General features: G+C 38.8%; 2 long non-coding RNA genes across 9 annotated transcripts in view; one reads left to right on the forward strand and one right to left on the reverse strand.

Moving 5' to 3' along the window:
- The window catches only part of LOC309482859, a 95,518-nt gene extending 80,195 nt beyond the window's left edge, over positions 1-15,323 (reverse strand). The window contains exons 1-2 of the long non-coding RNA XR_014200401.1: positions 15,071-15,323; positions 14,651-15,031 (exon numbers count right to left, since the gene is read on the reverse strand). This is a non-coding gene — a long non-coding RNA (uncharacterized lncRNA). The remainder of the gene's footprint in view (positions 1-14,650; positions 15,032-15,070) is intronic.
- The window catches only part of LOC309482857, a 157,612-nt gene that overhangs the window by 1,986 nt on the left and 135,287 nt on the right, over positions 1-20,339 (forward strand). For 7 of the 8 annotated variants that reach the window (XR_014200393.1, XR_014200394.1, XR_014200395.1 and 4 more), the window contains exon 2: positions 1,010-1,113. This is a non-coding gene — a long non-coding RNA (uncharacterized lncRNA). Of the gene's footprint in view, positions 1-1,009; positions 1,114-12,774; positions 13,335-20,339 lie in introns of those variants that run through there. The other variant, XR_014200400.1, reaches the window with a different exon arrangement.

Below are 20,339 nucleotides of genomic sequence, written 5' to 3' on the forward strand. Positions count from 1 at the left end.
TTCATAACCGAGATCCAGTTCAGTCCCCTAATAAAACGGTTAATGAACGGCACTGAGGAACGACCTTTGTTAATAATATTCACTGTAGCTTCACTGTCACAGAAAACGAGGATATTTTTCCTGGTCCATTTATCTGCCCAAAACAAGCTAGCAATCACTATATGATATAATTCCATGAGTGCTGTCGATTGAATTGAGGGAGCTAATAAAATAAAATAAAATAAAAGAACGACCTTGGGGTATGATCCTCATAGCAAAATTGAGATGCCCCAGCAGAGAAAGAATATCCCTTTTTGTAAAGGTAGTTAATAGGGAATAAGATCTTATAAAACCTCTAATCCTTTCTAGTTTATCTAGCAGAAGAGATGCTTGCATTTTTTCAGAATCTAGCGTGATCCCCAGAAAATCCAGGACATGAGATGGACCTTTTGTTTTCTCTTCTGCTAGAGGAATACCAAATTCGTTGAATGCTTTAACCAGGGAATTGATGCTGTGCGGTGGGTTGGCATCTGGAAAGTCAATGAGCAGAAAGTCGTCCAACAGATGAAGAATGAATGGCAGTTTAGAATTATTCAGTAGAACAGAGTGCTTCAGACAGTGTATCAAAAATATTTGGGCTGCTTTTACACCCGAATGCGAGTCTGACTGAAAAATAATATTTCTTCCGCCAACTAACTCCGAAAAGATGCCACTGAGGGCATGATTTTGAATGCGTCAGTGATATCCGCTTTACTAAGCCACGCTCCTCTGCCGGCTAATTTGATGAGTTTAATTGCGTTGTCCACAGTGGAATAACACAGGGAAAAAGGTTCTGAGGGATTTAAACTGTTGATGCTTGGAACCCCTGCGGTGGAGTGGGGAGCGGATAAATCGATGATTAGACAGTGTTTTTTTGACGAGTATTTCCTGACTGCAACTCCTAAAGGGTTAATACGGAAAAGTTTGAAAGGAAGTTGATCGAAAGGTCCGATCATATAGGCTACCCCTTCTCTATTTCTTTCCCCAACAGATCGTCTACGGCCTGTGGGTCTTTGACAGGTTTTGACAGGTGAAGGAGAATGTGGGCAGATAGGAAAGACCAGCTAGGAACCCGTGCATGAGCCCTAAAATAAGGTAAGACACGAAGCAGTGGTTTGGATGCTTGTCAGAGCTTTAGATAGCTCTTTGGTGTTCACCGGAGTGTTTATTTCTTTTTTTGGAATTTTGTGCGGCATGGACATGAAAACTTCAGGTGACTGTTCCCACAAAAGCTGCAAGCATGAAAAATGTACAATTATTACGAGTACAGACATAAACATTGTAAAGTTTGTCTTTTGGGCTTCACCTGTTCTGGCGCCGAAGCGCAGGTGTCGTGAGTTGAAGCGGTCTTAGGGGAGAGAGATGCGGTGTGGGAAAACGAACCGCAAAGTGAGCATGACAGCGCTCGATGGCCTGTAAAGTGCCTGCTAATGAGAGCGAGAGCGACCACGGACCAGTCCAGTCGCTGGTTAAAGCGTTGTATGTACATTGTCGCTTTAGATGAAAACGATTTGTGGTATTCGTAAAATAGTGTGCCTCCGTAAGACATGGCGAGATCTGAAATTATGGCTAGATAGATGTCTAGTTCCTCTCTCCTTTCTGGATACTCTTCGCAGATGATGTCTCTGAACACGCCGAAAGCGACATTAAATTCAGCCATAGTTAAACTCTTAGTAGGTCTTAGGTCACTATCTTTTAGAATGACTGATACGTCCCCACAATCCACGATCCTTTGTTAATTAGATTGATGTCGTTACCTGACAGAATTTGAGCGCGTAGTTGAGGAGAAATAGCGACTGCTGGGGGGAAGAAAGGTGCCCCTGTGGAAGCTGCAGGTAACGCTGATTTGAGAGTTCTTCTAGGAAGATTAGCAGCCGGATCGAGAGTGAAGGCGCAGTCTGAAGTCGAGCTGGAAGTCCGCCCGTCGAACATCACCCGATGTGCGGAAGCTGAGCGTTGTGATTCCAGCGCTTGGATCCTGTTGTCCATGTTGGAGAGGGATCCTTGGATTGCCAGCAGCGCTGAGAAGATCCTGTCATCTCCTTGTTGTGCTGCTTGAGAGGGATGAGATGATAGAGACGTCTGGTCGGAGGAAGTATTCCTTCTTTTCTCAGTGGCTTTACGGCCGGTGGCTCGGGGAAAAGACGGCACTTCGTTGGTAGAAAGGGGCTGCGGGTCTTGATTGACTTCTTGTAGAAAATTCCAGAGCTGGTCATGGCTTAGATTCGGAGGAGCTTGTACGTTGAGGGAGTACAGGGTGGACAAGATCCTTTCTTTGGGCCATTCATTAATGGAGAAAGGATTCCTTGCTGCTATCCTAGAACTGCGTCTCACTAGCTGAGTTGGATCGAGGTCCATTAGGAGAATGGTAATGGTTGGAGGGATTTGACAGCTGACCGCATCAGCTGATCGCGGCCTATGCCTACGTGGCCTGTCTGAACTAATGCTGAGCTCGATGAGCAACGACAGTGAAGGACAAGAGAGGAACAGGCCTGGACTTATGTTGTGTTTTGTTTTATTATATGTGACAGCAGTCGTCCGTGAGGGGCTGCTGTCTTTTACTTTCGTTTTGTTTGTTTGTTTGTTTGTTTTACCACCCAGGGATGGAAATTAACTTTTTTGTCCACCGGCCACTGTGGCTGGTGGATTTCAAAATCTACCAGCCACTCAATGTTTTTACCAGCCACTTTCTTGTTTTTAACCGACAATGTGTAACTGCATGTGAAAATTAATACTACAAGATCTACAATACTTAAGCAGTTTATTTAATCTCAAGTCTCAATGAAATACTGACATTTTCTCTTTCTCTCTTATATATATTTCTCTTTTTTACCTGGATGTGGCATTTGAATGATTCGTGGTCTTTTATGGCTTCCAGTTTTAGGTTTTTAGTCCCAACAATGAAACTAGGGCTGGGCGATATGGACCAAAAGTCATATCCCGATTATTTAGGCTGAATATCGATATACGATATATATCCCGATATTTTTTCCACAAAGTGAGAGCAAATGTTCAGTCAAAGCTAAATATGACATGTCACAAGTAGTTTTATTGAAACCGGCTATTTCCACACACACAAGTACTGTCCCCCTTTACTTAACATCAATTGTAAGAATATGACTAGTAAAGACTAGTACTAATAAATAAACATTAGGCCTATGCTAAAGCTATTAAATAGCAGTTCCAAACTAGTTTTTGTTAATACAATGTTGGTATGAGCCACTAGAGTCATTTAAAAATATAAAAAAATAACACAAAGAAAAATAAAGTGGCATTTTGGGGTTAATATGGAAACGACAGTTACCATGGTGAATACACAATATTAACAATAACTGTTAATGAACCATGGAAACTGCTCCTGGTGAATAGTATGGAAATCATCCCTGCATTACTTTTATTTTGTGTAATTTACAACGTAACGGCGTTGCATGCTCGTAGTTTATTTTGCACTTTATATACAGTGAGGCGATACACAGCGCGCGCCGCCACATTTGCGCGTGCATTTGAAGAGTGTTCGCTATGAGAACAGGATAACGGCTGACGTGACAGGACAAGAAAGTCCGTTTTTCTGAGGTGAAAGACTTTATTTCAGCGTACACTTATGTCCTCTAAAAGTGTCCGCCGTCTGTGTGAAACAGTATATTTTTATTTACCCGCCACGGTGGCCGGTAGGTGAAGCGAATTTACCCGCCACAACACAAAATCACCCGCATTTGGCTGGTGGCGGGTGCTAATTTCCATCCCTGTTACCACCATTAAAGTTGTTGAATGTTCGCCGGTTCCCGTCTCCTTCTTCCCACACCAACATACTGCGTTACACTGGTGGCGAAACTCGGGAAGAAGGAGGGACATGCTGTCAGAGAGCACTCTGCTGAGGGCGATCGCGGTGCTGAGGAGGTCGGGCAGCAGTTTGGACGGAGAGCTCGCTGCCGTGCTCCTGGGTCGAGGAGGGGTGGCTGCTGTCCGAGAGGGAGTGGAGGAGCCATCGCTGTCTGCAAGGAGACAGAGGAGATGTCCCCCCCCAACAGATGTCCAGTACCATCGCATGGCACCGCAAGTGAGTCTCTCAGTTGGATGAAGACCGAGCGGCAGTGTGTCCGAGAACCAGACCAAGATTTTTATAATTTTTTCCTCTCTCCCCTCTCTCATCTCTTTTGCTCCTCATGCTTCTGTCTCCTTTTCTTAGAGAATGGTGTGAGGCTGGTGGCATAATTGATAATGAGCGACACCTGCGCAACGCACCGGTCTCGTATCTCTCACGGAGGAGCGGAAGCATAAAAGGAGGAGCGATGACAGTGAAGGACAAAAGAGGAACAGGTCTGGACTTATGTTGTGTTTTGTTATATGTGACAGCAGTCGTCCGTGATTTATTTTATTATTAAAGATTGTGGATTGTTCGCCGGTTCCCACCTCCTTCTTCCCGTAACAATACTGTGTTACACCCATATCTCCTGTCCTTGAGGTGTTCACACCGTACACCTTTCACACCTACCAAATGAACTGAACTTTGATGGCAAATAGACTCTGGTCCGCAAAACCCAACCGGAGTGGAAAGGAGACCAGGTTATTTTTGCTCTTGGCTTGTGAGGTGAACACTTTTTGACATAACTAATATGTACATGTCATGGTCTTTGCCAGTTAGAGAGAGAAAGAGTTCACGGTTTAAACACACAGGCCCAGAAGGCCAATCATGACCTGTTCGGCCTTCAAGGCATGGGTTTTGACACACAGGGAAATGTGACTGTGATGGATCAGTAGAACAGAGTAGACATTGTTCTGCAGAACGCAGAATTTTTTGCCTCTATTGAGCTGAGTGCAAAAATCTTGTGCTTGGATAGTACAGCACCATTGTCTCAAGTAATTGGATGTTCTTCTGTTGAGTAAATAAGAAACCCATGTCTAAAAACCACTGTCTGCTTTGATTGTCACTGCCTGGTTCAAGTGTCATACTCCATAACAGATTAAATTCATTTTCATTTGGAAAGAATTAGTTGTAAAAATACCATCATAGTAAATTGATTAACAAGATTTTGATCTCTGCTGTATTTCTGCTATTCGAACATAGTATTGTCAACCTGAACCAGGAGCAGCATTTATGTGAAAGCTTCTAATGTGGCCGCACTCACTGCAGGGTTCATTAGGTCCAGATGCTATCAGAATTATCCCTGAGGGCATTGTGAGCAAAATATTTCAGTGGCAGCTCCGGCACAGATAAAGTTAATAACAGAAGGCTTTGGACTAACAGCAGAGAGCGGCTCTTCAGTTCACCCTTGGTGAGATCTGCTGGAATGTGTCCTTTTCAACACTCCTGGTGTGATCTGATCAAAATCAAAATAGTGACTTGTGGATGGAGAGTAATGCTTTCGCTTCACCCGTCTTGCTTTCCTGCTACTATGTAATGGATCTAATGATATAAAAAAATAACAGAAGGTCTGGATTCAACATTAGAATAAAAAAGCAATAAAAAATTTATATTTTGCTTTTCTCTCTGATTTAAATTTTTTTTTGTGTGTGCACAAAATGTTCTAATGTGAGTTTATCTGCATGCTCCTGCTAAAACTTAAGTTATGTAAAACCAGTTTCCTCCACTGGCAACATATTTTCTTGAAGGAATGTTGCCTTTGTTCTACACAATTTTCTTATTAGCTTTGTTGCTCCACAACCTGTCTACAAGGATAAACATTAACATGTTGTCTTGACATTATGCTGGGGATCTAAAAATTGGTTCATTCTCTTGGCAAATGTTTGGGGTTTTTTCTTTTCACTTTTTGCTCTCATTTGTCCAATGTCCTCTCCTCTCCCATAACATGACTAGTGAGACCAAAAAGATCTACTCACAACAGGTGCTGTTTCAGTAGATAGGCATGGTAACACTAAATCCCTTTCCTAGACTGGAGTCGACTGTGAATCAGAGTACAAAAATGCAGAATAAACCTATTAAAGGTGTCTCTAGTCTGTACATTTCAAATGTATTGGTTTGTGCTGTCAACATATGTGATAATACTCAAACCAATGGTGAATATTTCTACAATTTTATTATATGAGTTATACACTACCATTTCACGAGTTCACACTTACAAATAAGTCGGATAGATTAAATTGGTAAACGTATTTGGCGTGCTGTCCGGGGAGAGGGCTCTGATCTTGGTAATTGGCCCGAACACAGACTATTTTTTTTAAATCTTGAATTGTTTATGCTGTCCCCACTGTGTACTTACAGTTCAGAAAGCTAATCACGGAAGTGAGAAAAGTCAGAAATGTCACTGTAACTAATGCCTTTTGTGAACCCTGTGGACTTAAGGATTATCACTTGTGTGCTGTTTACTGTTATTTCCCTAGTAGAATCATCGAGATTGTGTGTTGAAATCAGGCCTTAAGATCCATTTCCTGAGAAGGCTGTAGCATAATCATCTATAGACTGCTAAACCCTGCTTTCACAAGCAGTGTAAGGTCTACTAAGATCATAGATGTGACCTTTGCTGCCTATGATTTCCCATAAAATTGTGTGTGTGGATCTCCGACTGGTAAAATGAATAAAATGGCGTCTCATGGGGTGTTTCAAAGGAGTAAATGAGTTCATAAGTTATTTTTTTATTTTGATGCATGATTCCATTTAAATAAGCATTGTAGTTTATTGGGAAGGTACCTTTTGGTGAACCAGTCACTGACTGAGCACAGAGGCAGCTGTCTTTGATTTTGTACACAGTCAGTTTCCCCTGGAAATCAGACATAACCAGCTGACCTTCATCAGCAGACATTTTGTGCTTGGAGATTGAACATTCTTGAGAGTGTAGTCCAAGACTGACACTTGAATAAGGACATACTGTATATTTAAGCCATGTGTAACTGAGCATTTGGCATTGACTGGAACAGTGTTAAATTAGTGTTAAAAGGCACCTTCAATTTACAGAAGTTCAGAAAGTGCTTCTCAGATATGCTCTTGGAGGTGCTGGAAGTCATTTTTCTGTGAATAACTGCAAATTACCCTGAAATATAGGCTAGACCCTAGCAATTTCCTTTTTGCGTGTTTGTTTTGGCTTTGGATGTGAGTGTGTGGCTATAGATAAAAATGTATTTTTTTTGTGGGAGTCCAGTGGCATCGGTTCTTTCTTGGTGGAGCAAAGGCTGTTTGTCCTATTTTGAATCTTATCAGCTCAGAGTTTACAAGTAACACATGCACAATCAAGTGAAATGCTCTCAGTCTCTATATAACACAGTTATGTTTAAATTACTTTATAGGGCCATCTAAGATCTAAAGACACTGTCTGCAACGTGCAGGATGTTAAACTTTTCACAAATCACAACTCCAGCCTGCGAGTCTGTGGTTCAAAGTCTGAGAATAGCAGCATGAGTTTCCACATGCATTGTGTGCTCTTTGTGGTAAAGGACATGTGAATAGAAGCGAATGGCTTACTTTGTGTTCTTTGGAGAGTATATATTCTCTTCAGGTCCCTGGACTGGCAATTTTGTGTCTTTTACTCAGAATATCATCTGTTTGAAGATCTGAACACCAGAATGCCGTTAAAGACCATAAATCCACAATGTACACTTGGCTATGTTTAATGGAATTACAGTATATCCTGGGAGGCCTGATGTTTCCGAAGAAGGAAACAGACATTTTGAGCAGTGACAGTTCATTCTGAGAAGTCATGTGGAACACAGGTGTTTCACAGTACCGGAGGTGCATTTGAACCTCTAAGAGACTTAAAAAATGGGGTTCACTGTTTATTTAGTGCTGTTTTGATAGAGCTATTTAATATATGCACAAATTAACCTGTTCATAATTTACTCGTGGTCCTCAAGCCTCAATGAATATGTGTTGCAAAAGATGCACAATACATTGGTTATCAATGTAATATTAGGTAACCGTACAGAAATTTGGGGTCAGTAAGATTTTTAAATGTTTTTAAAAAGGAAGTTTCTTTAGCTCACCATGGCTGCATATTAAATTGATCATACCTGTATATCGATTGATCGATATTATTATATTTCCACAACATTTTATTTTAAAATGTAAATTATTCCTGTGAGGTTAAAGCTGAATTCAGTGTCACATGATCCTTCAGATATCATTACAATATGCTGATTATTATTATTATTATTATCAGTGTTGAAAACAGTTGTGCTGCTCAATATTTTATGGAAAGTAATCTTTTGTAATATTACAAATATTTTTAGGGCTCTATTTTAACGATTTGAAACGCAAGTATCAAGCGCGAAACGCAAGTAACTTTGTGGGCGGGTCTTGGGCGCTGTTGCAATTATACCGGCGGGATAAATTACTCTTGCGCCGGACGCAAAGCTAAAATGGGTTGGTCTGAAGTAGCTTCATTATTCATAGGTGTGGTTTGGGCGTAACGTGAAATAAACCAATCAGAGCGACATCTCACATTCCCTTTAAGAGCAGACGCGCTTGTTCCATGGTGGATTGCTATTATAACGGCGGATTTGCCAGGCGCGCGCCAGGAGCGGTTCACAGCCGAGGAGACCGACGTTCTCGTCAGGGCCGTAAAACACAGAGAAGTGAGATTGTATGGGGATGGAGAAACACACCCAAATTAGCTTTGGTTAAACAGGCGTATAATAATTTGGGTAAATGTGTAAGCTAGATTTATGCCTATTTTTTCACATCTTCATGGACACAACAATGATTTCCCTCGTGTGTATGCACGTTGTGCACACGCTACATTGATTATGGCCAAGCATGCGCCCTTAAAATAGCATATGAATAACATGCGCAACGCGCCACTGACTTTGGACTAGGTTTTTCCTGGTCAGTGGCGGAATTGTTTTCTAAACCTGCAAAATAGCACCAGGGAACGTTTGCGCCGGAACACGCCTCCTCTTTTCGCTGCACCGCCTCCGGGAGCGCAAGTTCATTCTCTAGTTTACCGACGTGCTTCTGTGGAGGGAAAAGTAATTTTCGGGTGCAAAATAGGAATGAGACATGCGTCGGTGTACGAAGTCAATTGCGCTGGGTGCAAGATAGGGCCATTAGTGTTAATTTAATGCATCCTTGCCAAATAAAAGTATTAATTACTTTAGAATCAACAATCTTACTGACCCCAAACTTTTGAACAGTAGTGTTTATTGATCAATATTGCATATTTAATTGTGCATGCTTTACATATTAGATTACTTGTACTGTTACGTTTTCCTGATTGGTCTAGGGGAGGAATGAAACAGTAAAAATGGATGGTGGTGAAATGAATGTGCAACAGCATGAAGCCACCCCGTCTCCAGACCCAGAGTTGTTTCACAATAACCACATAGTGATCTCATTCAAGAAGGTAGTTTTATTTACAAATTAGGCAAAAGAAAAAGAGAGGTATCAAATTCAGAAGGGGGTATAGCCAAAACAACAAACATAATCAATCTTACTCCTCATTAATCAAACTACCTAAACTAAAAGAAAAGAAAACAAAAGTACAGCAAAATAAGCTAACTCCCTTGCTAGCATAAACAGGAGAAAAAAGAATGATTCAAAATAAATGGCACCCACCTCCCTACTAACTCCAGAAAATAAAGAAATAAATGATTAAGTAACGAGCTTCAAATAAACCAAAAGAAAATGATACATTAAGTCAATCAATGATTAACCATTAAAGGTAACACTCACTTCTGCCTTTAAAGTCTCAATCAGGAAGTGCAACAGAAAAAGACTAAAAAGAGAAAACTACTTCACTAAGTAGTACACACAATATGAGGTAGAGATACACTGTTCACTACTGGCTTCAACAAAGTCTCAGGTCTGGGGTTGAAGATGGGACCTCATTATTGCTGCTGCTGCACAGTCAAGCCACCACCAACACAGCTCTGATGGTGTTTGCAGTTTAAATACTCCCAGCATCCAATCACAGCAGGCCACTGATTATCTGTAGCAGGTGGAACCATTTCTCCTATTAACAGAGACAGGGATAGAGAAAAAAAGAAAGCAGCACAGCTGAGCACACACAAACAGAACCTTACGGCTCTGGACGTAACATGTACCATCATCTATTCTCACTGAAAATTTGTCTTTAAAAAAACAGTTAAATGTATTCTTTAGCAAAACTTTACTTGCAGCATTTAAAATAGTATAGAATTTCAATATTGGTAAATGAAGATTACTGTAAAAGGTTTCTTTATAGGAAGTTTGGGTGGTCGGAAGCACTATGGTAGTAGTTTTCAACTACTAGGAGCATTTTACCACAGACTGTTCCTTATTTCAATAGAATCCCGCACCTTTCCAGACGGTAGCCTTTGAACTCCACACTCAGTACCGCTAATTGCAAATTCACATGGTTGAAGCTGGCATCTGTCTGTGGAGTTCTTCTCAGCGGTGCACTTCATGTAATAGTAGCCATATGTTTGTGTTGTACGTTATTGCCATACCTGTCTGTTTCTGTCTCGCATATCCCCTGAACCGCTCCTTGCTGGACCATTTAGTTTGATATTCACTGCACAGAAAAACCATTGACTGTATATGAAAGATGAATCCCACCTTTGCTCTTGTTGATGGAAAAGATGTCTAAAATTGAATACTTTTGATGTTTTATGTAATAAATGATTGATGTAGTGTATATTTGGGGTTTAATAGGGAACATTGTGTGTTGACAATATAAAGCTTGTCTTGAGCTAGGTTTAGTCTGACATTTTAACACTCTTTTGTGACATTGGCTGGGACATGCCCCGTCATATACCCAATATATCCCATCCGAAGCATCATATTGTTTCCCTTCATGTTCATTGATTCATGTGACTAAAAGATGCAGTTAAGTGACTGTCATTACGATATAGATTTTAACATGTTTAAAAGGAAGTATTTAGACTTTAGTTCAGTGACAATCATAGGCTAACGTCACATCGACACCGGAGAGCTCAAATTTAATATTTCACCAGTTTTACCCCCTGTGGAGGATAATTTCAGGTCCACTAAGCATAACCTTGACCTGCTTTTCCAGTCCAGTTTTAAAAGTCTGTGGTTTGCATATAAACTCCCTTGCAAGACCATATACCTGACAGTAAAAATCCTACACCTATTAGTCCAGTGAGTTTTGTGTTAGCCAGGGAAAACCATTCAGGTTTGAAGTTATATTAGTTACCCTCCTACCTGGTGCATGTTCATACATTGCTATTTTTGTCTTGATCTTGCATTTAATATTCATATTTCATTTTTTTTTTTTTATACCGGCAGAGCACATAGATCTGTTCAAGTCTCAACCTGTCCATCAAGGCTTAGCTTGGTCTCTAACAACAAGTTTGTTTCTTTTTCTACAATTGTTATAGACAAACCTGAGTTTAGCCTGTGATTGCTTTGTTTCCTGTTAAACAAAGGTCTTTTTCCACAATGAGGACCTCTTCTTTAGAAGAGCTGCATACGTTTGGCTTATTGTGACCAGATGTCCATGTCAAATTAAGCAGTAACTCAAAAGCAGGTGTAAAAAGGAAGTGCAGCAGACTCCATCTTTATTTTTGGCACCTTTCAACAGGTGGCTGGATGCCAAGATCCGTTCACTAAAATATATTTCATAGAATGGCAAGCTGACCCTTTTTACACTCTATGTAATTGGCCTTTGAGGGTTAGGAAATGATTACAAATTATCCGGGACAAAATTTCACTTTTCATAATTCATGGTTAATCTTAAGACAAAAAAATGCATAGGTTTCCACAAATATTTTAATCAGCACAACTGTTTTCAACATTGATAATAATGTTTCTTGAGCATATTATAATGATTTTGGAAGGATCCTGTGTGGATAAAGAACACATAAAGAGTTGATGACGTGAGGTAGCTGATCTCACAGGCGTTCTGTTGACTTCAGGGTTGAACATACTTGCATTAACAGCCATAAAAGGTGTCATATGGAACATCTTGTGTGAAATAATCATGGTGTTTAAGGAAATTAAGTTCATGGTTTGTGCATGTTGGTTCTCTTGCCTCACATTGTCCTGTAGCTCATGTCCTTTCCTTGATCTTTTCTGCTGGCTTGTTTGTCAAATCGATGACTGGAATGACTACATTTGTTCTAGTGGCTGACCATAAAAGGGAGTGAAGACAATGGCTAATATAATTGTTCCCTTTGGCTTCTTCCTCACACCAAAACCAGTGCTCTAAATCTTGAAAAGGTCTGCATTTGTTTTGTGTTTAATTTGAACATGAAACTTGAGCTTGTAACTTGAGCATGTTGTGAAACAAAGTGGTCTATATGATAAAATGCAGTACAAAATTGTTATTTAATTATACATCTAATGATATTTCAGTGACTTAGTTAATTATTTATCATATATTCTTTTTATTTCAAAAGCACCTGACCACTTTTAACCCATGTTTAACCACTTTAATGAGCAATCTTTAAAAGTTTAAAGTCGGCATGTAACGGAAGTTGCGATTAGTCCCCTATTGTGACATTTATCAGAGTGAAACAGCTTCTCAAACAAGAAAAAAAACTAGGGCAGGACTTTATTTTGTCAATAGGGAATGGATTGGATCGTTGTGGTTTGCTATTGCTGTGATCTCATGTGAGTGACAGGGTTGTCCTGCCCTCACGCCAAAAAATAATGTGCATGGATAAATCATTTATAATAAATACTGCAGTATTCCATAAAAAAAACCCAAGAATTGTCTGTTTTAATTTCATGGTCACTTGTGCATGACTTGTACAACCCTGTAGCAATACAGTCTTCATGTCATACTAAATTCTTTTTAATACTGATAAAACACCCCATTCTCCACAGATCTATGGCCTCTATATGTGCGAGACAGATATGTCTGATACTCATGGGAACGGTTGAATGGGTACAGGCTCAATCAGACAGCAGACGAACTGGCGCTGTTTTTGTCCTGGTGACTCCATGACAGAAGTTGAGAGCTCACCAAGACCTTCGTCTGGGATGCCAGCCAAAAATGGCCAGAGTGAGATACACTGTCAGCACCACGGGCCAGGACTCAACATTCTGCCCTCCTTCAATAAACTCATCTACTTTTCCTCCACAAGACTGCGGGGAGATAAAAATAAATAATAATAATGAAAGGAGGAAAATAAATATAGTAATCATTTTCTAAATATGTTTCTCTTGTAAAATGATCTGGATTTCCTTTAAACGAGATGAATTTACATGATAAGCATGGCCTGTCCTGTGTTTCTCTGTCTAGACCACTAGAGCTTCTGCATGCCAGTTCTCACAGCTCCGTTACTCCAGCAACCAACCCTTAACGCATTTGTTTGTCAGAAACACTGAAGTCAAACGAGGTCAAAGCATGCCTTCCTCTGTCAAGCACACAGGGCCAATCCCTCCCTCTGTCAATGTATCGCAGTAGTGCGTCACCGAGTAGGTAAGCAATGCATTTACATGTGAACACATTCATCTTCCAAAAGAAATCGATCTGGGGATGGTGCATGCTGAACAGCATTTTGTTCATTGTAAGACGTGATGAATTATCTTGTCAGGCGCATGAGTAAGACTGGGCATCTGTTTATGCTCCAGGGCCTCATTTATAAAGCACGCGTACAATCACATCCATGAATTTGAGCCTACATTAAAAGTGAGCAGCAATCTTTAAAGGCAGAGAAGCATGCATGCCAACATTTTGTACCTGCTTGCTTTAAGTCATCAAAGTGCAAAGTGAGTAAAAAAAATGGCAAATTTTGGATTCATATCAAAGTATTTTGTGCATATAAATGTGGTCACTCATTTATGTTCATTTAAACAACTGTATATGGAAAACCTACTTGAGTTATTCATAATAAGTTACCATTCAAAAGTTTGAAGTTTTTTTTTTTTCTGCCAAAGTTCCTTTGTATTCATTTTGATCCAAAATATATAATATATAAATAACTTTTTTTTATTTTAAAATGTAATTTATTCCTGTTATGGCAAAGCTGAATTTTCAGCATCATTTACTCCAGTCTTCAGTGTCACATGATCCTCCAGAAATCCTTCTAATATGCTGATTTGATGCTCAAGAAACATTTCTTAATATTACCATAGCTGAAAACAGCCTTTATTTGAAAGAGAAATCTTTTGTAACTTAATAAATGTCTTTAATGTCACTTTTGATCAATTTAATGAATCCTTTCTTAATGAATTTCTGTCAAGAAATAAATCTTACTGATCCCAAACCTTTGAACAGTAGTGTGTCTCCGCGTAGTATCTATAATTTGTGTTTATGCTGTATTTGTGCTGGTAATTTTAAGGGCCTAAGAGATCATTTGGCCAGTTGTATGAAGACAAGCACACTTTTTAGGACAGAGTAAAGACTTTCTACAAATATAAAAAAAGTAATAATAATATAAATCTATATTCAGACAAGCAAAAATGCTGCACAACATTCCAAATTTATCCTTCATCCACTTGTTTGCTCTTCTAAATAGTTCTAAATCGTTCATGGGAACATTCAGGAAATTATCATAAGTTCACATTTTGGCTGCTTACACACGTGTCTTTATAAATAAGGCCCCTGCTGGTGTCATTTAATAACAGGGCCCACGTCCATTCGTAAAATTACTGTTTTCTTATTCTACCCACACCTTTCCTTTTTCTGCTAGTGCTATTTTGGCTCAGGCCCTGAACAAACACATGTACGTCCTAACACGCACTTATAGAGAAAATTACTCTCACAAAGTTTTACATACACTTCCTGTACTGAACTCTTAAAGGGATACTCCACCGTTTTTTCATATTAAACTATGTTATTCCCTTAACTAAGACGAGTTGATGCATACCTCTCTCATCTCAGTGCGTGCACTTAATCGCTCTGGCGCGCGGCGACACTTTGATAGCACTTAGCTTAGCCCAGTATATTCAATGGTATCTAACAGCAATGAATTTAGAAGTGACCAAACACATCAACGTTTTCCCTATTTAAAAACAGTTACACGAGTAGTTATACGACCAAGTATGGTGACACAAAATAAAACGTGGCGCTTTTCTAAGCGGGTTAAAAAGGATAACTATAATGTATGGCAGAATAGCACTTTTGGGAGTACTTCGACTCGGCGCAGTAAAAAGTCACGCCTGATCCTCTTTCCACTATTGACAGAAGCCGAGCCACGTTTTGTTTTGTGTCACCCTACTTTGTCGTATAACTACTCGTGTAACTGTTTTTAAATAGGGAAAACGTTGATGTGTTTGGTCACTTCTAAATTCATTGCTGTTAGCTACCATTGAATATACTGGGCTAAGCTAAGTGCTATCAAAGTGTCGCCGCGCGCCAGAGCGATTAAGTGCACGCACTGAGACGAGAGAGGAATGTATCAACTCGTCTTAGTTAAGGGAATAACTTAGTTTAATATGAAAAAACGGTGGAGTATCCCTTTAAAGCAAAATAATCTCATTGTGAACAACACAGAACTTGAAATAATAGATAACAAAAGAAACTGTGCATCACAGGCTGTCGTATGTTGTGTCTGGGAGCTCGTGCAGTGGTTAATGGTGTGGCAGATATTGGATCAGGCAAGAATGCTTAACTCGCTTTGATAAGTCTGGAGCTGACATGCTTTCTGAACTTGTCACGCTGCTTCCTGTGAGCTTCACACGCGTGCTGTTCTTATCTCCTGTGCCTTGTCAGCCTTCAGATGATTAAAAAGCTTAAGCTGTCACCGAAAGGAAGCACACATATGTGTGTGTAGGAACTGAACCATACTATCAATCAGCTGAAATAGTTTACATCTTATGTCTTTCTTGCATACATTTCTCTTGTGAGTTGATGGATTTTGTTTGAATAATATTTAATACGGCGGAATCTTACTATAATAAATTGTGGAAAGTCGTTGTTTTCCTCCAGAATATTTCCCTTCAGTTCCTAGGCATTTCTTAGGGAATATCTGAGGAATTTTGCTCACAAAGATGGAAGCAGTTTCTGATGGAAGCTCTTTAGATTTTAAGAAAGCAAAGCTCATGAATGCTTTCTAGTCTGAACAAATTGGGGGGGGGGGGGGGGGGGGGGGGCTTTTTTCTTTTTGATTTTGTTTATTTATGTATAATGTTTCTGCATATTCTCATATTTTCTGTTTTTCTCCCCCCATTTGCTACAGTCTGGCAAAAAATGACCTTAGGTCTGAGTGTCAAATATTGTTGAATTACGCCTCTATCCAATGTGCATCAGACCTATTATGTTACCTGATAATATATATATGACTATAGCGCTATTGTACGGTTATCATTACCGTATGATAGAGGTGCAAGACAATCTAAGGAACTGGAGATTGATGAGAAAGGAAGGAGAAATGTATGTCTGTGGCACTAGATCTACTATAACACTGTCAGTGTCCTTACAGCAGCTGCATAAATCACAATACGGTAATCAAGAATACCTTTGATCTGCTAAAGTCAACATTTAATACTTAAACATCAGAGAGTCTTTACATTTTTCAAAGACCTTATGGCTGCAGTAGATCTAGAAGGATTGTGTTCTTTTCAGTGTGTCTAATGACTTTGAATGAAGATGATGAATAAAAGCACTTAAAAATAGTTGAACTGATCTAATCTTACGCGATTACAGTTGACTGGTCCTTTCATTCATGCTTACTGTAAGAACAGGGTGAAGACAAAAGGCGAATTAGCTGCAATCCACATTAATCACCGGGTAAACCACCATGTGAGGTCCACGGTCAGCTGACAGGACTCAAAACTGTATTGCTGAGGTTACGTTCTCAATTTACCTCCGATTATTCCTTAATCCAAAACACTGCGCAATCACTTGACAGAGAAAAATAATTCAGGCAGTTAAGATGAGGAAACTATTATTAAGTGTGTTTTTTTCTGCACATGCACGCATGAAGGAATATAGTTCTTGTGGTCACAGATTAGGTAAAAGCTGATGTACGACAGAAGTCCTAACAATATCTTAAAGGGATAGTTCACCCCAAAATTCCAAAGGCTTTGTTCTGTTAATACATACAAAGATCTTTTGTTTCTTTGTTCATAAAGAAATTCACTGTTGGTTGGAACAACATGAGTAAATAATGACAAAATATTAATTTTTAGGTGGACTATCCCTTTAAGCATGAAACCTACTTTTGGATTGTGTTACATTTTATTAAGAGTTATGGCCAATAAACACAATGTCATGCACCACAAGGCATTTTTACGCAAACTGCTCAAAGATATTAAATCTAGTCTTGAAGTAGCATCTTGAAGTAAATACAGAAATCCCATCAAATCGTGGTCAGATCTAATGGTGTATTGAATATCTGCCTCTGATGAATAAACTCATGCAGGAACTGTTTTGCAGTGTCATGAGATTCTTTGTGGCTTGTCTGTCCATAAGGTATGACAAAACAGTCTGAGCTTCAGACTAAATCAGAGCCACAGCCACAGTGCTTGTAGGATTCTGTAGCATATGTTTAGCAATTATGTGTAATACCCTCCAGTCTTTAGCCATTATAGCTAATAATAATCGAGAGTGACATTTCATTTTCCTTCACACAAATATTACGCAAGACACGTCTTATTTTGAAGGTGCAAAAGTATTTGACATTTTACCTTTCTGGTTTTCCCAATTACCAAATGTTTGCATTTGTGGTTGTCTCTTCAGGGAATGACTGATAAATGTTGTGTTTTGAATTTAAGATTTGGCGTTAACCATAATGGCCATGTTTATGTAAGAGATGAATTTAAAGACTCAAGAGGATAAGACATTCTTCAGATGTGTGTGTGAGAGCATAATTTACAGGAAAGAGTAAAGGAGTAGTTAATTTATTCACTATCATGTTGTTCAAAACGTCTATGACTTATTTCTTATGTGGAACGTACAAAAAAACAAGTATTATTGTTATTATTATTATTATTATTATTATTATAATTACACAAAAAAAGCAATATTTTCTAAAATATTTTTATATATATTTTAAATGTATATGGACAATTTTTTTTATAAATTGTGTGTGTGTGTGTGTGTGTGTGTGTGTGTGTGTGTGTGTGTGTGTGTGTGTGTGTGTGTGTGTGTGTGTGTGTGTGTGTGTGTGTGTGTGTGTGTGTGTGCAATTTTTTTTTTGTCCATATACGTTTAAAAAAATATAAAAAATATTTATGTGTGTAATTATAATAATAATAATTATTATTATTTATTTATTTATTTTATATAATATCAAAATGTATAACAAAAAAAATATTTATAGTTTAAATTTTAAACTCCAAATAAATTATATAACCCTTGGTATTTTTCAAAAAACATCAAAGTATTCTCAAATTGACATTTAGTTTATTGTGGTGTATGCTGAGTATACATTTGTTTATTTTTTCATTCACTTTCAAGTGTGACTAAAATTTGTTGGGCCCCTTTGCCGTGCATTCCTGAGTCAAGGGAATGTGCTCTGAAACATCACACCACCACATCAGTCTTGGTCGTTTTCATGCTTAGGTTAAAAGCCATAAATAGATGTTCTCAGACCGCACAGAGTGGCTCTTAACTTCCTCGTCCCGTCCCCAGGAATGAAACCTTGACAAACGCGATCTGTTCTGTGTGCTAGTGGGTGGCCAGTGGAGGTCACTGCCCTGCTGAAGTTGAGGTGGAACCAGTGTGAGTTTCACACCTCAGTCAAGCAAGCCTTGCAGGAGAGAATATCTCCTCCAAACAAGTCTAATCTCTCTGTTCATCCATAGAGTGAGAATATGAGCTGAGAGACGGGTCTGAGGTCAAATGCAATCTTAAACTATAGAGATTAAGGGAAAGTGTATAGGCTATATTAGCAGAAAGGAGAGTTGAAGAAGACTAGTTTGACTGAGAAATATATGATTAGACCAATAATGAGTCACTTAAAGGTATAGCGGAGGATGTTTTACTTCCTGGTGGGTAACCTATACTATTGGTCCTCCTAATTGTCAATCATTCTGGTGAATCAATCAAACTTTTCAAAAAGTGGAGAGGGCGGGTCTTATCTAAAATTTGGAAAGATCCTCCGCTATACCTTTAAGACACACTTTGTATTCGGGAAGCTTGCATTTTGGCAAATAAATTGGGTGTTGTAAAAAGTAGCATTAGGGGAACTAAATAATGTCAGTGACATTGCTAAGTAGACGTTCCATGTCTCCACTTTTAAATGCGGTTTCATTTACTCTAAAGCTAAATTCCTGAAAAAATGCTGATAACTGCAGGGGTAACTATTGACCCTAATGTATTAGATCTAGGCAGCATTATCAGTGAATAGACTGCAGGCCTCTGGGCATCTGAATAACTAATGCCTCTGGGGTATTAGTGTGTAAACTGCCCTGGAATGACTGGCAGCCATGGAAGGCATCATGGAGACAGATTAGAAGGATGATGTCACATTAATATTATTTCAAGTTCATCTTGTACATAGATTATGAGGTGCATAGCTGGACATCTTCGGAGACGTGTCTGGATATGAAATAATCTAGATTAGTTTCATTTGGCTATAACAAACTGTTCAGGAATGGATAGTTTGAGCTGATTTTGAATAGTCAAAACATTTAAATATTTTCACTTCCTGCCATATACTGTATATAGTGCAAGGCATAGTTTATCACTTTTAAAGTGATCATAATTTGAAGCCCATTTTATCCTTTAAAAGCATCATATATGTGACCCTGGATCACAAAACCAGTCATAAGTCGCAAGGGTATATTTGTGGCAATAGCCAACAATACATTGCATGGGTCAAAATTATCGCTTTTTCTTTTATGCCAAAAATCATTAGGATATTAAATAAAGATCATGTTCCATGAAGATATTTTGTACATTTCCTACTGTAAATATATAAAACATGTATTTTTGTGAGTGAATGAGGCACAATTGCGAACATAAATGGACAATTTTAAAGGTGATTTTCCCAATGTTTCGATATTTTTGCACCCTCAGATTCCAGATTTTCAAATAGTTGTATCTCGGCTAAATATTGTCCTATCCTAACAAACCATACATCAATTGAAAACGTATTTATCCAGCTTTCATATGATGTATAAATCTCAATTTCATAAAATTTACCCATGTGACTGGTTTTGTGGTCCAGGGTCACATATGTAGAACAGAATATTGTGGTGAAAACAATTTGCTGAACAATTTTCCACCACATCTCATGATGCTCATGTCACTTGATTGACACAATTTTTCATATTCAAGTTTAAGCTCGGTAAGAATGCAGATGGTGTTGTATAAGCATAGTACAAATCCAGGAGGGAAAACCATACGTCAACAAGATTTATGACTGTCAACTTGCTTCCTTATGCCACATATGTTTCTCTTGGTAAGACTAAAGTTATAAGATTCGTTACTTGCTGTTGCTGCCAATGCTATATGCAATATAATGCTATAGAATTAAATCACTGTCTACATGAAATGTGATATGGATAAAAAGTATGCCATTTATATTTTTGTTCA

This window comes from Leuciscus leuciscus (genome assembly GCF_965113295.1).
Source record: "Leuciscus leuciscus genome assembly, chromosome: 19".
NCBI lineage: Eukaryota > Metazoa > Chordata > Actinopteri > Cypriniformes > Leuciscidae > Leuciscus > Leuciscus leuciscus.